The sequence below is a fragment of the Petaurus breviceps genome, unplaced genomic scaffold (assembly GCF_028583685.1).
Source record: "Petaurus breviceps papuanus isolate PSGF00001 unplaced genomic scaffold, PetGlider_PUasm1.0 208, whole genome shotgun sequence".
Classification (NCBI taxonomy): Eukaryota; Metazoa; Chordata; class Mammalia; order Diprotodontia; family Petauridae; genus Petaurus; species Petaurus breviceps.
The window spans coordinates 18,702,968-18,713,398 of NW_027185852.1; positions in this window are offsets into that span (position 1 = coordinate 18,702,968).

Below are 10,431 nucleotides of genomic sequence, written 5' to 3' on the forward strand. Positions count from 1 at the left end.
AGAGAGAGAGAGAGAGAGAGAGAGAGAGAGGGAACTTTCATTAAGTTATGGGGGCAAATACAAACCAAACCAAGTCTTGCCTTTAGCAAGCTTACATTCTAATAGAGGTTGGCAGCACATATAGGAGTGCTAAAATGGTAGGGATGGGTCCAGGAGAAACATTAGCAGCAATCACAGGAAGTCACTCGTTTTTATTTAATAAATAACTCTTTTGGTGCTACTAGGTGGTACAGTGAGTAGAGAGCCGGCCCTGGAGTCAGGAGTACTTGAATTCGGATCCAGCCTCAGACAAACACACACACACACACACACGCACACACACACACACACACAAACCTAGCTGTGTGACTTTGGGCAAGTTACTTAACCCCAATTGCCCTCCAAAAAGCAATAAATAAATGAATGAATGAATGAATGAATAAATAAATAAATAAATAAATAAATAAATGAATGAATGAATAGATAGATAAATAAGCAAATAAATAACTCCTTTTAAAATGCTTCAATTCATTTTCAACTGGCTCAATTTTTAAAAAGTAATTAAATACTCATCTTTTAGTCAGACTAGCATAGATGATAGGGAGTCAATCATGTAATCAGAAAGACCTGTGTTCAATTTTTATTCCTGATGTCTGCTGACCATGATAGGGTCACATTTGAGCTCTCAAGTTACTAATCAGTTGCTATCCTGTAGCTGTGGAGGAAATTTCCACTTCAGGGATGCCTTGTGCTGCTGAAATCAGACATTCCTGCCAAACAACAAATAAAAGAAAAACCTCAGACAACTTTCTATATGAGTAACCTTGAGAAAAGTCTTTTTTCTTCTTCAAACCTGAGCTTCCTCATTTGTAAAATTAGGAATGTTAGACTAGATAGCTACTAAGGTCATTCAATTTTTAATGTATGATTCTGAGATGCTTCAAATCCCCTTCTAATGCTAACCCTCTGTGGGATTTTGGCTAAGAGATTTAGCCTCCTTGGGCCTCAGGTTCTCAACCTGTGAAATTGAAGAGTTGGAGGTCCCCCATAAGGTCCTTCCCTTTCCGTTCTATGATCCTATATCAACATATAAATATACACAAAGTAAGTAAGAGGCGATTGGAGTGTGGGGGGAGGGGTTAGTAATGGCTAAATGGTAACCCCCCCTTTCTGTTATGCTATGCTATCCTGAGCACATCACTCAACTTGTATGCATCTCATTCCTCCCACAAACCTGCAGTGCATTAAGTGAAGGCCCAGTACCAATGACTGTTAGCATGTAAACAGGTAATTATTTTTTGTTACATTTTCATCATCACAGATGATCTCAATTTCTCTGCCCGAATGCCTGAGTGGGTGAAAGGCCCCTTGATTTTTTCAGCTGGTCATTAATTCTAAATATGAAATGCATTCCCCATCAGTCACATTGCTGAAACAACACTGAGGTTTAGAGTTAACCCATGTTGACTTTAACGTGGGTTCCATAAAACAGAGGTAGGACATGAACTGAAGAGAGCTGGAGATTCTTCCAAGTTCCTCAGGGGAAAAAAAAAATTATTAAGACTCCCTCTCAAATTCCTTTATGCTACATTAATTTCTTATCTTGATTATTCCTACATTATACTTGGGGGGTTGGAAGGGGAATCTGTGAGGGTTGAATGTCCTCCTTGAGTACCTGCAATGTAAAGGTATGAACTCCAACATTTTACATTAAAACAGAACAGATTGCTTACGGTAACCATTGCATAATGAACTAGGGATACAATAAGGAATTACAGTTCAAATTACTTATCAGGTCTTTTCCATTTTCCTAGTTTTTTAAAGTAGAAAATTACTCAGGATAATTACAGCAAGTTAATTTGCATTCATATTACAATTCAGTGAGCAATTACATTCTTTTTATTTAAAAAAATTTTATAAAGTGTGATTTGCATCAGCATGTTTCAAAGGAGAAAATGGAATTAGCCACCTCTTCCTTGTGTGCATGTGGACCCTGGGTATATATCTATTGCACTGGCTTCGGTTAGGAAGGAGTGAGATGAGAACACGTGAAAAGGGAATCATGGTGGCTTCAGGAACGTCTAGAGAAAAGAAAAATAACTGGATTTTATATAGCCATGGCAAGGTTGCAACACACTACACGCAAAAAATCCAACTGGAACCTAACAATAACACTATGAGCTAGGCATTATGGGTATTACCATCCTAATTTCACAGATGAAGTAACTGACTCTTAGAAAGGCAGCTAGCTAGGTGGTCTAGTAGATAGCACGCTCTACTGAGAGTCAGGGAGAACTCAGTTCTAATTCTGCCTTAGTCATTTAGTAGCTCTGTGACCTTGGACAAGTCCCTTATCCCTGGGCCTTAGTTTCCTCCTCTGAGGAAAGGTGAGTGAAGTATAAGAGCATTCACAACATGATATTTTTGTGAAGATCAAATTATAATATCTTCAAAATGCTTTGCAAACCTTAAAATACTATGTGAATGTTGGCTGCTATTATTATATGACCTACCTTTGGTCATACAGCTAGTAAGTGGCCAAGGAAGGATTTGACCCTAGGCGTCAGTCCCTGCCACCATTGTCCATTTTCATCAGTGGCTTGGAGGAAGCCTTAGAGGAAGAGCACAGATATTATACTTGTCCAATTTGCATGACACAAAGTGGAGAGGAATATTTATACCTGAGGTGACACAATTGGAATCCCAAACGATCACAAGAAAGATGTATTTTTCTGGAAAGATGAGTCAAGAATCATAGGATAAAATTTAATAGTGGTAAGTATAAAGTCCTGCACTTGGGTACAAATATTTAATTAAGCACACGGAGCAGGAGTTGGCAAACTATGGCATTTGCCAAATCTGGCCTGTTAGCTGATTTTGTGTGGCATCCTAGCTAAGCCTGGTCAGACCACATCTGGTCTATGATACCCAATTCTTGGTACCATGTTTTAGAAAAGATACTGAGAAGATGGGATGCACACAAAGAATGAAACCAAGATGGTTCATAGCCATGCCACACAAAGATCCACTGAAGAAAATATTTAGTTTATAAAAGACAGCATGATCTATATGATTGTTGCCTTCATTTAAGTCATTCAAATACTATTTATAAACAGTGTACTATAGGCTACTTCAGAGGCCAATCAATATAATGGCCTCATTTTACAGATGAGGAAACCGATATACAGGAGATTAAATGTGTTGGCCAAGCCAGACATGCTGCTACCGTGTTTCACCGATAATAAGACACTGTCTTATTATTTTTTTGGACAGAAAAACACCAGAGGGCTTATTTTCAGGGGAGGGCTTATTTTAATGAACATTGACAGCAATTTTAATTAACAGGTAAATGTGAACAAAAAAATGTACCTTTATTCAATAAGCAAATCACTGGGTAAGAACAGGATGGACGCGCTCACTGCTGCAGCTCTGATTGGATGCAGCTTGGAGCGCGGTGTGCGTTTCACGGGGGGGGGGGGGACGGTGCATACACAGGGTACCATAATGTAGCGTGTAGTGCAGGGGATCACCTTCACTACAGTAGCAATCTCAATAGGCCTTATTTTCGGGGGAGGGCTTATTTTAGAGGAATCTTACACAGTAAGGGGAGGGCTTATTTTCAGGATAGGTCTTATTATCGGGGAAACACGGTAGGTGATGAGAATACCAAGACAAAAATGAAGAAGCAAAAGTCCCTTCCCTCAAAGACCTCACTCACAACTGATGGAAAACAGCATGTACTCCAATAGGTAAGTATAACATATTTACCAAGTCAATGCAGAGTAATTGCAGGGGGATCACATAAGCAAATAGGGGGATCAGGAGGTGGTCCTTGATGTGAGCCTTAAAAGAAGCGAGGAACTCTGAGAGGCAGGGATGAGGAGAGTACATTCTAGGTATGAAGGAAAGCTTGTATATGTGAAAGATGTTGGGCTCCTGATCAGCTTGACCCCAGAGGGTAGAATTCATAGGACATTAGATCTAGAGCTGAAATAAATTTTGGAGCCCAACCAATGCCAATGTTTCTAGATGAGGAAATCGAGGTACAGAGCATTTTCTCAAGGTCACTCAAGGATGCAGCATAAGAGGCAGAATTTGTACTCAGGTCTTCTGACCCCAGAGACCCCTCTTTCTGGAGCAACTTGCTACCTTCTTTGAGAATAAGTGGAAGGTACAGAGAGGAAAAAAATGATTCAGTATAGGGAAATATTCCCTAAGCATTACAGCTATCCAGAAGTAGGATCCTAGGAGGTAAGGGACTTCCTATCCCTGGAGGGCTTTAAGCAGATGACCATTTTTCAGGTATGTTGTAGAGGGAACCTTGTTTTAAGTGGGAATTGAACTCGCCAAAATCTGAAATCCTTTCTAATTCTGTGGCTATATCTGTAATTCATTATGAATCAGAAGGAGGAAGGATGAGCTGTGCTCATATTATCATGTAATCACTAGAGTAGGAATTAAAAAAACATCTTTTCTATGTCATAGACCCCTTTGGAAGTCTAGCAAATCTGTACTCCTTCTCTGGGTGCCTCAGGAAGGAAAGAAGGAATATGAACTTCTCAGAATCATATTTTCTTTTAAAAAAAATCCATAATTGAAGAAAGTGTTAAATTTCAGTTAGTTAAAATAAAGATGTTTTTTTTTCATCCAAGTTCACAGATGCCTTGAAATTCATGTGTGTGGATCCCAGGTTGAGAACCCCTGTGATAGAAGTTGTTGTAGGCAGTGCCTGGTCTTTTTCAGTAATACGAATTAGGCACTGTCAACTACAGTCATTGTAACCCATCATGTCTACAACCCAATACCCCAGGTCACTCTGAGGGAACATCAGGCTCTCTCTGGCTCTCAGAGAGCTGAATTCTTCTCTCCCAGTCATTGTGTGTGTTTTCCCTTTCCTCTTTGACCTAGGGCCAGGATTTTTAACTTAGGGCCTACAGAGCAGGGTCCTTGGATAGATTTCAGGAAGATCATGAAATTGAGCAAGAAAAAATGTTTATTTTCACTAATATTTGATTGTCATTATATTTCTATAATCTTTATTTTAGGCCTTTAAAAACATCTCTCTGAAATATGTCCATAGGCGTCACTAGACTGCTCTGGTTCAGCGTTTGTGTGTGTGCAAATTACCCTAATCTTGATCCCTAAAGATTCCATCCTACTGACCTTTCCCTTCTTCCCTCACCATCCAAGAGGCAGCTTGGTAGAGCAGAAAGAACAATTATTCTGGAGTGAGAGGATCTGGGTTCAGATTCTGTCTCTGATGCTCTTAGAAATGGCAGTTTCTTCCTCTGTCAAATGAGGGGCTGAGACTAGATTTTTGAATTCTCTTTCAGTTCTAGATCTTTCACCCCAAGATCAAATGTCATAATATTAGTGCACTGTTTAATTAGCATAGACAAAAAAGGAGTAATGAAATATAAACAAACAAATTAAAAAAATAAAAAAGAGTAGGTTCAGAAACAATAATCACTAATGATTCACATTCCTCTCTGAAATACAGCTTCCCTATGACTGGATCCTACTTCAGTTTTCAAAAAATCACATGTGAGGGGCGGAATTGAATTTTTCAATTCGCCTCTATTCCAAGGAGCACAAGGAAGGGAAAGAAACCAGACATTCCCAGTCTGCAGGGCCAGGATTGAGGACCTAGCTTAAAGGCACTGTCTAGCTTCTTTGACACTGGTAGGGACTCGGATCCTTCCTAGGATTCCTGCCCAAATCTTCTCAGGGATTTCTCCCTGCAGCATCCCTGGGATTCCTCACCAAATCCCTAATTCTATCTCATTGGACATACAGGATAGGACCTTAATTATTCCTATCTAATTCTTTGAGGATAGGGCTGTTCAGTGCCTGGTACTTCATTAGCACTTAATAAATGCTTGATAATTGATATATAGATGACAATAATAATAATAACAGCCGGCATTTCTGTGGCGATGCAGTTTTTATGCAGCGGGAAAGCTCTTGGAGGCAGGGATTGTTTCATTTTTGTCTTTGTATAGTCAACACTTATCACAGCGCCTGGAACATAGAAGATTGCTGGATTGCTAGCCAGATTCCCTCCTCGTGGGAAGTGGGAAGCACTCAGTCATGGCGTGGAAAATGCCTCGCATCATGGTTGCCACTCCCACCTCATGCCCTCCCTTCCCTGACTTGCATATTCCTCTTCCCTACCTTTTACATCACTGCCTTTTATCCTTCCTTTGAGAGTAACGAACACCAAGATGTCTGCACAGAATGCCAAGGAACAAGAACAAGGAACCTGCTATAATAATCCTATCCACCGTGACTCCCTCCCCAATTCTGTCCCATCCAAGTCACAGAAGAAGGAAATAGAAACAAAGAAAAGAAAAAAAAAGTGTCTAAGACTGGGACAGATTTCAAGGGCCTACTGTGAAGTCGGAAATTCTGGGGAAACAGAGGAAGATAAAGCCCCTACTAAGACATCCTTGGGAATGGGAGTTGTTCCATTTTTGTCTTTGAATCTACAGGGCCTACTACAGTGCATGATATATAGTAGATCAGTAATAAAGTCGAATTCATTAATCAATCCCTCTTGAAAATCTCTATTTTACCCACAAACTCCAAGAAGCCCAGCTTGCCCCAGAATCTTACTCGCGTCCCACCCAGTACCTGCGATTCCTTTAACAAAGGAACAAGGAAAGAAAGTATATTGCGTTCTTCTACTGTCAAACTGAGCAAAGTTAGTGCGATGTGACATCCTGATGTTTCAGTGGCTCCCTATGGCCTCTAGGATAAAACACAATTCCTTCTGTTTGCCATTTAAAGCCCTTCACAATCTGGCTCCAGCCAACTTTTCAATATTCAATGGTGTACCATTCACTTTATATTCTGGCTAAAGTGTCCTATTTGTTTTTTCCACAACAACACAACATTCCATCCCCTGCCTCACCACATTGGCAAGATTGGCATGCTCTGCCTTATCAACTCTGTGTCTTGGAATTTCTAGCCCCCATCAAGCCTCAGCTGAAGAACTAGCATAAGCTCCATTGGACCTTCCTGACCATCCAGGTTGTGCTCTGAAATGCTCATTGATTTGGGACTAGGGGACATTTCAGGAGGCATTTAGCCTAACACCCTCATTTTACAGATGAAGAAACTGAGGCAAGAAAAAATTCAGCGAATGGCCCATGGTCACAAAGGTAGGAAATGGCAGAAGCAGGACACGTGCCCATCTGTTCCCAGGTGTGGTTTCCCTCCAGCAGAAGGTGAGTTTCTTTGGGAACAAAGGTTGTTTCATTTGTTTCTGTGTATCCCAGCTGCTAGCAAAACAAAGGGCACACAGGAATCAGCCAGGCAGTCAACATGCATTTTTTAGGCACTTATTTTGTGCCAGCAACTTTGGTAAGCACTGGGGGTTATAAAGAAAGGCATACATAGCCCCTGCCCTCAAGGAAATTACATTCCAAGGTGGAGACAACATGTAAATTACTATATATCTAAAAGATATGTAAAATGCAAGTGGAAGGTAGTTTGAAAGAGGAAGAAATTAGCCCCTGAAGATTTGGGGGTGAAAAAGGGCTCCTGTAAAAGCTGGGATTTTGTCTGGGCCTAATCAAAACGTATGAATTGAATTAGGCTGGATTGAATTTAATTGAATCAACTGAGGCAAGGAAAATTGTGATCTGCCTCAGTATATATTTGTCCTGATAATATCAACTGTTTCTTTCTCACTTGGCATCTGAACTTTTGAAGATGACAAATGGGCATTGGCCAGCAGTGACTAGAGATGCTAAGCAATATTTTTTTCCTTTTTCCACCAGGAGTGTGGGGAAGACCCTTCCATACCCTGCTTCCTTTTTCCTGGCTCCAAGGGAGTCTGGGCTGTGAGCTATAGAATCCTTGCCCAAAATTTATCAGATCCAGCATTCTCCTAAGTCTGTCCCCTTTGCCAGTTTTTTGCCAACTAGTGTCTTGTGAGTCCCTCAGGGACTGCAATCATGATGTCAAGTGAAAACAGGACAAGGTGAAAGGGAGGTGAAGGAGACACTTCATACTAGCAAAGCTGGGTCTTTTAATGTCTTAAAACATTTGAGTGTTCAACCCTGTCCTCAAGACATTTTATAGTCCACTGCAGAACAGGGGACTGCATTCGAGTTGGAGCTATAATTTTTATGATCTGTGTAACTGGGAAAGGTCACTTCTCCCCTCTGAAACTCAGTTTCCTCATGAGGGTAAGAATTTTACAGGGGCACTCTGCATCTTTAAAAAGTAAATTATTGCTTTATTTTTAACATCCTTTCCAAAATTTTTGAGTTCTGAATTCTTTCCCCCCCTCCCTTCTTTCCTCCCCCACCCATTGAGAAGAAAATCAATATGCTCTGCATATTAATGGGTATAACATATTTTATACTTTAGAAATGAAGAAAATTTGATTAATATTCTTAGAGTTATGAGTAAGAGCATCGGCTCCAGTGTCGGGATGACCTGGATCAAATCCAGGCTCGGATACTCGGCACCACACCCAGAAATAACTGGCCGTGTAACCTTGAGCAAGTTACTTAACCCCAATTGCTAAATATATATATATATATATATATATATATATATATATATATATTCTTAGAGTTAGCACTCAGGCCAGATGAATTTCCCCAGGTAACAGAGATAATATGTGTATGAGGCAGGATTTGAAGCTGTGTCTTCCAAGCAATCTACTTAGCCTGCAAATGTAAAACACTTTGGTACCTTAAAGCATTACAAAAGCTAGTTGTCCTTATTGTTATTATTCATTATAATACCAGACTGCCCATAGACCTACTTCCTATGTAATCCAGGTTCAAATTTATGTCAGATACTCATTACCCTTATGACCTTAAGAAGTTACCCTCTTCTGGTCTTAATGTCATTATCTGTAGAATGAAGGCATTAGGCAAGAGGGCAGTGAAGATCTCTTCCAGTCCTAGCTCAACAATACTATGACCCTGGCAAGTCACTTAACCTTTCAGGTCCTTAACATTCCAATCTACAAAATGAGAGGGTTAGCCTAGATGGCCTCAGAGGTCCCTTCTAACTCACTCTACTACTCCCAGGCTCCCCTCTTTCCAATTCTCTCTTTGCTAGTCCTGTTACCCAAGGAAACAGAGCAGCAGCTGGAATGAGCATGCCATGCTACCTTTATGGGGGGGTTCTTCCGATGAACCAGTCTCCTAAGATTTCATCCTGCCAATGACCTCACCCATTTTTTTCTTGTCTATATGTAAATTGCTATCTTTTTCAGGAGGTGCATGACAGCCTCCGTTTGCATTGGCCTCCATTTGTACAGAAGCTGTTATTAGGGAATAAGTTTAATGGCTCGTGAATTTTGTGTAGAGGGGAGGCTGTCCCGATGGCTCGCTGTGTGCCAGCTATGGACCTCTTGGCTCTCCAGCAAGTGCATTAGGCAAAATATGCTTAGCCCATTGACTCTAGACGTAATGGCCCTAAATGCCTCATTAAATTTTCATGGGTGAGTGAGAGAAGCCATGAGAAAACCCACTACATTAGTGTTATTATTACACAGCTGGAAGAAGAAAAGACTGTAACCAAAAAGAATAAAATAAAACTTTGTAAGAAACTGTTGCCTATGAGAGAAACTTCTTATTCCCACTTCCCAATGCAGTAGCTGCTAGATTTCTTTTTTTTTCTGCCTAAAATAATAGAACGGGAAGGGCATTCAACCAATCTCAAAGTATATATTAAGTACCTACTATGTGCCAGCCACTTGGCTACAGATTGTCAATAAAAAGAAAAAAAAATAATAGCCTGCCCCCAAGGACCTCAAATTTTTAAAAATCAGTAATCAACCAAGCAAGCAATAAGCATTTATTAATCACTTAATTTATGCCTGATATTATACTAGGCACTGGTGATACAAAGACAAAAATAAATGGCCTTATGTTCAAGAAACTTACACTGTATTGGGAGGACATACTGGATAGAGGGTCAGCCATGAAGTCAGGAAGACTGGGTTCCATCTTTGTCCCTGGAACAACTAGCAGTGTGACCTTCACCAAATCACAGCCTCTCAGTGGCTTTAAACAACTTACTAAAACCTTAAGTTACAAATATATTGTTGATTTATATTAAGGGAAAGAATGCTACACTCATAAAAACACATACCAGTACCAAAATAATAAGAAGAAGAATGGTAATAATAATTCATATTTCAGTCAGCCAGTCACAAGTATTTATTGAGTTCTTCCTATGTGCCAAGCACTGTGCTAAGGGTTTGGGGGAACACACAATGGCACAAATAGTTCCTGCCCTCAACTCTAAAAGGGAAGACAACATATAAAGAACTGGGTTTAAATGAAATGTAGATAGATAAAACTGGATCTAGCCCTGTAGGTATCAGTATTTATTGATCTCTATTTATGTGTGTGTGAGTGCGTGTGTGGAGAGGGAGAGAGAGAGAGAGAGAGAGAGAGAGAGAGAGAGAGAGAGAGAGAG